General features: G+C 50.1%; 1 long non-coding RNA gene across 1 annotated transcript; it reads right to left on the bottom strand.

The window, feature by feature from the left end:
- Positions 1-275: 275 nt before the first annotated feature.
- LOC134807599 (uncharacterized) lies at positions 276-2,507 on the bottom strand. The gene is made up of 3 exons (XR_010148486.1): positions 2,329-2,507; positions 485-696; positions 276-381 (listed from the first exon to the last, which is right to left on the bottom strand). It is a non-coding gene; the product is annotated as an uncharacterized LOC134807599 (long non-coding RNA).
- Positions 2,508-6,902: the final 4,395 nt, after the last annotated feature.

Raw genomic sequence — 6,902 nt, forward strand, 5'->3', positions numbered from 1 at the left:
AGGGTTTCACCATGTTGGCCAGGCTGGTCTTGAACTCCTGACCTCAAGTGATCCACCTGCCTTGGTCTCCCAAAGTGCTGGGATTACAGGCTTGAGCCACCATGCCTGGCCATGGGAACAGCAATTTTATGCAGTTCAACCTAATACAGCAGAAAGAATGTGGGAATTTCTTTCTGCTGTATTAGGTTGAACCATATACAATTTGGGAATCAGATGGCCCTGGGGCAAATACTGGTACTGTTATTTGTTAGCTGTGAAACTTGGGGCAACCTCACCCGGCCTCACTTTCCTCATCCATCAATGGAGATAATCATGGGTTGTTTTTCAAGGGTTTGTAGAGGACTCAGGGAAATGCCGAGGGTGAAGAGGAATGCCTAGGGTCTGGAACAGAATAAGAAGGCTCAGGATCTTTCTTCCTCCTTTTTCCCTTTTCCCTTCCCTTTTTCCCCTTCTCTTCCCTCCTTTTCCCCCATTCTCCCTTTACCTGGAACAACAGTGAAACAATCCATGAGCAAAATGGCGCCAGCTGAAAAAGAGAGCCTGGGCATGGGTCTTGGCTGCTTCCTCCTTGCTGTTCAGCCTGGAAGATGCAGTTCTGTTCTGTGGGCCTCAGTGTTCCCATCTGTAGAATGGGCTGGAAGACCATGAGATCAACTAGGAAGACCCTTCCGGCTCTGATGGTCTGGGCTTCCCCAGCTGCGGGAACAGAAGGATGACAGAACAAGGAATCTTGAAGTCTGGTCAGGCAAGAATTGGGGAGCAAGGGGATCACCATAGATAATCTTTGAGGACAGGGCACTAGAAAGTGGCTTAAAGTCAGTGGAGGAGGCGAGACCTGAAGAAGTGCTTCTTTCTAAGCTTTGAGGGATGATGACTCGGTTGTAATGCTGCTGCTCCATAGAGTTTTAGAACGACCCCGTAGATCTCCGCTAACGAGGGTGGGCAGGTGCCCCACCGGGTGGGCCGCATCCTCTCCAGCCCTCCAGGCCCCCGCGGGAAGGACCCAGGCTGCTGTGGAAACCTTAAGAGACCGCGCCCCCTGGTGTCAGAACGCTGTCATTGCAGCATGGGACTTCCAGCCTGGGGAGGCAGCTTCTTACCTGCAGACGAGGGCTCCACCCTAGCCAGCAAGTTTCTTTCCAAGAGGAGGCTGGGGAGCAGCGCTTGGGAAGAAAGTGGCTTAAGTTGGGTCAAGCCTGTAGGGCTGAAGGCTGGTAAGGACCCTTCATTAACCTCTTGAGCAAATATTTATTGAGCACCTACTATGTGCCCGGCAGTGCGTTGGGCCCTTGGATCCAGCTTTGAACAAGACAAAGCCCTTGCTTGGCAAGGAGCCCACACAATCCAGGGCTCTCGGACTGGCTGAGGACCTGCTATGTGCCCAGGTCTTATCCCCCAGACTCTTCAAAGCAACTGTGGAGGCGAGAATTATCATCTCCATTTTATTTATTTATATTATTTTATTTTTTGAGACAGTCTCACTCTATTGCCCAGGCTGGAGAGCAGTGGTGCGATATTGGCTCACTGCAACCTCTCTCTCCCAGGTTCAAGCAATTCTCCTGCCTTAGCCTCCTGAGTAGCTGGGATTACAGGTGCGCGCCACCATGCCCAGATAATTTTTGTATTTTTAGTAGAGACGGGGTTTCACCATGTTACCCAGGCTCATCTCAAACTCCTGACCTCAGTTGATCCGCCCACCTTGGCCTCCCAAAGTGCTGGGATTACAGGTGTGAGCCACCGTGACTGGCCTTATCTCCATTTTACAGGTGGGGGAACTGAGGCCTGAGGCCACACAAGTGTAAGGGGCAGAGCTGGGATCTGGACCATCAGACTTGGATCTGGGCCATCCAGAGTATCCCATCACACAAGGTTCATGTAGCAGAAATCACCTGCCCCTCCAAGCAAGTCACTTGCCTCCTCTGGGACACGGAGCCAGTGAGGTGCCTGGAGGATTACACAAGGTAGGGGGTGTCCTGATGCCCTTGCCCTGTGTCCAGGGAGACCTCCTTCCAAAGAGTGGGGGTTGCTCTCTGGAAGTGGGCATCCTGGGGCTCCGGGCATTGTTCTCATTGTCTGGCCCTCCTCTTTGTCTCGGGAGTATCCTGGGCTCGCTTCTCCCCTGGCAGAGCCAAGGGCCAGCTGCCTGGAGAGCAGGACCTGCCGGCCGCAGGCTCATTAGAGCCCTCAAAGACGCCCCTCTACCGGGACTCCCCACCCAGGGTCTGAGGGGGAGTTTGACACGAGTCTAAAAATAGCTGCTGTTTTGTTCCTTTGTTGGAGGGGAGGGGCTGGCAGAGGGATTCTGGCTCCTCTTAATGACCGACCCACCAAGAACAAAGGCTTTTCTTTGCGTTGGCTCTGCTTCCAGCAGCAGCAGGCCCCCGGCTCCAGTCTCATCCTTGGGGCTCAAGTGGAACCCAAGCTGCTCCTGAAGAGCCAGCTTGAGGGCAAAGGCAGGCCCAGGCCTCTGACCAGGGCAGCCCCAGCCCAGGCTGACCGGCGGGCACATGGTGGGCAGTGGGTCTGTGGGCAGGGCTCTGCAGGGGAGGGGTCTGCCTGTGACACTGTTTGTGATGTCAGACCCCCTGGCAAGGCTGGGGGACGGCAAGCATGGGATGGCAAATGACCGTGCGTGGCTGGTTGCAGGCAGGTGACTCTGTGGGATTGTGTGTGACTGTGCCTGGGACACTGTGTGGCTGTGTGCAGGCAACAACATGAGGGACTGTGTGGACGCTGCTGTGGAAATTGCATGACTGTGCCTGTGACACTGCGATGGGACTGGGCATGAGCAGGTGAGGTCGTGAGTGACTGCGTGGCTGTGCAGGTGACAGCATGAGTGAGTGTTGGCTGTGCATAGTGAGACTCGCTAATGGGCAGGTGACGTTGTATGTGTTGGATTGACATGGGGTGATGGGCCTGATGGTACAGGGAACATTCTGTGTGACTCTGTGACTGTATTGGTGACACTGGGAGGTGGGGCTAACTGTGCAGGTGACATTGCAAGTGGCCCTGGGACTGTGTGCAGGTGATCATGACTAAACCATTGTCAGGAAACTGGCAGATCTCAGAGCCCATCAGGCACCTGGAACAGCTTCCGGCCCTCTTCTCACCTCTCCTTCTCTGGGGCAGCTCATGGGGCCCTCCCTTGGATGGCTCCTCCTGCCTCACCTGCTGCTCACCTGCCACCTGTGTCTCTAGGCGTCCCTCTCTGCATCATTGGGTTCAGGGGATAAGGCCTCCAACCACCCAGCACGGGAGCTGCACTTGGGAGAATGACTGGAGCAAAAGCAAATGCATGACACTCCTGCTGGGACCTGCCCAGGAGAAAGGAGGCCAGAGGGGAGCCCGGGGGTGGCTGGGAGGGCTGCAGCTTGATCTGTAATGTTTGGTTCATTTTTAAAAGGGAGAACACATGCCTGTATATTTGCTGTGAATCTAGGTGGAATGATTATGTGTGATTATTATACTATTCTCTTGATTTTTCTGAATTTCTAATCTTTCAAAATAATGAACAAAAGCAAAACATGCTGATGATGGGATTTGTTATACACAAAAGTTAACATTGACTTCATGTCAGATGCTGATCTGAATGCTTTACATGGGTTATTTCACTGAATATTTACCGTTGTCCTAGGAAGGAGGTCCTATTGCCATCCCCCATTGTATAGATGGGGAAACTGAGGCTCAGAGGGATTTATTAACTTGCCCTCCAACACACAGCAGGTAAGTTGTGGATCCAGGATTCCTAACCCAGACCTGCCTACCCAACGATCATTTTCAGACGTATTCCTCCACCACCTGATACTTTCTTCTTCTCTCTCCCCCTTCAATGCTTTTAGCAAAAAAAGAGAGATAAATACATTTTTAAAAATAAAAACAAAACCAATAGAGTAAAAAATCTCTCTCTAGGAGTAATCACTGTTATCAATTGATCATAGATCCTTTCAGATGTTTTCTATTTACATGTGCATGTGTGTGTGTGTGTGTGTGTGTGTGTGTGTGTGTAGCTCGCAAGATCACAAATGTTATTCATATTACAACTTGGAAATGTGGATAAACGTTGTTTCTTTATTTTGTCTTCTTGAGCCCCACAACCATTGGCCAGTGGGAACAATAGGACACTTTCCCCTATGTGTGGATTCCATTTGTCCAGTCCAATCATCTAAACTGGTCCTTCTTGTAGTTCCTGATCTCCCCAGATAGCTCCCTTGTCTCGCTTCTCTCCAGTGGTTGTGCCTGGATGCTTAAGGGGAAGTGTGGCTTACGTGGCTGTATTAGTCCATTCTTATGCTGCTATGAAGAAATACCCAAGACTGGGTAATTTATAAAGAAAAGAGATTTAATTGACTCACAGTTCTACATGGCTGGGAGGCCTCAGGAAACTTACAATCATGGTGGAAGACACCTCTTCACAGGGTGGCAGGAGAGAGAATGAGAGCTGAGTGAAGAGGGTAAAAGCCATTTATAAACCATCACCACCATGATTCCATTACCTTCCACCGGCTCCCTCCCATGACACTTGGGGATTATGGGAACTATAATTCAAGATGAGATTTGAGTAGGGACACAGCCAAAACATATCAGTGGCCTTGTGTGGGGGAGGGAGAGTTGGGGCCATAGGCTCAGAGTCACCATCTGCCTTCTTTGGCCTCTGGGACTGTGTCCCTCTCCCTGGTTGCCATGTGCCCTACAAGTGTTCAGACTGAAGGCTGAGGTTACTGTAATTTCTCATCCTCCATCCAGGCCATAGCCCAAAAGCCCCACCCAGCTTCCCTCTGGCCTGAAGTCACCCTCTCTTGCCTCGCAGTGGCCCTGGCTCTTACCACTGCCTCTACACAACACAGGAAAGCTTCAAGTCTCCCAAAGTGCTGGGATTATGGGCGTGAGCCACTGTGCCTGGCCTACTTCATTTTTTTTAATAGTGCTACAGTATACCAGAGTATAGATATACCAAAATTTAGTCATCCATATTTCCTCTGAACAACACAGGAAAGCTTCGAGTCTCCCTCTGCTGGCTGCCACTGCTACTAGGGGGCTGAGCCAAGAGTCCCATGTGTTAATAATCAACCCTCATAATAAATCAACCCAAAATGTAATGGCTTCAAACAGCAGTCATCATGTAATATCTCTCCTGATTCCTCTGAGTTGGGAATTTGGTGAGGGGGAGTTGGCTGGGCAGTTCTGGCGGAGTTGCTCCTGAGATTTTAGTAAGATGTCAGCAGGGCTGCAAATGATCTGCAGGTTGGACTGGGCTGGAGGATCTGTTTTAAGTTGGCTCCCTCATATTTCCGGCAAGCTAGCATGGGCTATCAGCTCCTCTCTATGGGGGCCTCTCCATAGAGCAACTTGAGCTTCCTCACAGCATGGTATCTGGGATCCGAGAGTGAGAATCCTAAGAGAACCAGACAGAAGCTACGCTATCCTGATGACATAGTCTTGAGGTTACATAACATCACTTCTGCCGTATTCTGGCCACAAGGGTGAACCCTGACTCAGTGTAACAGAGGACTGTCAAGCACTGTCTAGGGTGTGAGATTTTACCCTACTTGCAAGCTAACAAGTTAGCCTGCCACAGCTTCATGGATGCTGGTAGAAGACATGAGGCTCCAGGGTCTGACACAAAGGACAGGTCATGACTCACAGCAATAGCAGAAGCCAGAGTATCAGCATTTTCTCATTGGTTTCCAAGCCTAAATTCCCACATATCAACATGAAGAGCCCCAGAAACCCTGGGAACACACAGTGGACTGTGTCACAGGAGAGGAACCCCGAGTTTAGGAAGCCCAAGCCTTCTCTAATGGGCAGTGAGCATGGCTGCTTTTGGCTCTAGAGGGAGAGACTCTGCCTGTCTTCCAAGGCTGTTTGCATCAGAAAGAAATTATCCAAAGATGCCACAAAACATGGGCTGTGGTAGCCAGACTCCAAGATGGCCATTATTGGTCACCTTCTTGGGTAGTCCCTGTTGCAACACAATTCCCCATGAAGCTTGCTATAGATTTGTGTCCCCCCAAATTCATATGTTGGAGTCCTAACCCCCAATGTGACTGTATTTGAAGGCAGGGCTTTCTGGAGGTAATTAAGGCTAAATGAGATCAGAAGGATGGGGCCCTAATCCAACCAGATTGGTGGCCTTATGAGAAGAAGAAGCAATCTCCCTCTCGTTCTCTCTTCCCACCATGTGAGGACACAGTGAGAAGGTGGCCATCTGCAAGCCAGGAAGAGAGCCCTCACCAGCAACCAAATTGTCTGGCACCTTGACCTTGAACTGACAGCCTCCAGCATTGTGAGAAATAAAGTTCTGTTGTTTATGCCCCCCAGTCTATGGCACTTTGCTATGGCAGCTTGAACAGACTAAGAGCTCTCACATTCTGGCATGACTTGTGAGCAAGGCATGACTGCCCTTTGCTCTGGACTATCTTTTCAAGGCAGATGGTTGGTTCCCTGACCCATTATTGCATACTCAGAAAATATTTTTATAACCACATTAATACTTTTCAAAATATTAAACCCATTCACACACAGTTGTTTTTTTTTTTTCAGAAACAAAAATGGGGTTGTCTAACACATTGCTTTCTCTTTTCTTTTCTTTCTTTTTTTTTTTTTTTGAGACGGAGTCTCACTCTGTTGCCCAAGCTGGAGTGTCTCGGTATGATCTCACCTCACCGCAACATCTGCCTCCTGGGTTCAAGCGATTCTCCTGCCTCAGTCTCCCAAGTAGCTGGGATTATAGGCACCCACCACCACTCCCAGCTAATTGTTGTATTTTTAGTAGAGACGAGGTTTCACCATGTTGGCCAGGCTGGTCTCGAACTCCTGACCTCAGGTGATCCACCTGCCTCGGCCTCCCAAATTGCTGGGATTACAGGCATGAGCCACCATTTGTTTGCATGAGCAAACAAAAG

The sequence above is a fragment of the Pan troglodytes genome, chromosome 11 (genome assembly GCF_028858775.2).
Source record: "Pan troglodytes isolate AG18354 chromosome 11, NHGRI_mPanTro3-v2.0_pri, whole genome shotgun sequence".
Lineage (NCBI taxonomy): Eukaryota > Metazoa > Chordata > Mammalia > Primates > Hominidae > Pan > Pan troglodytes.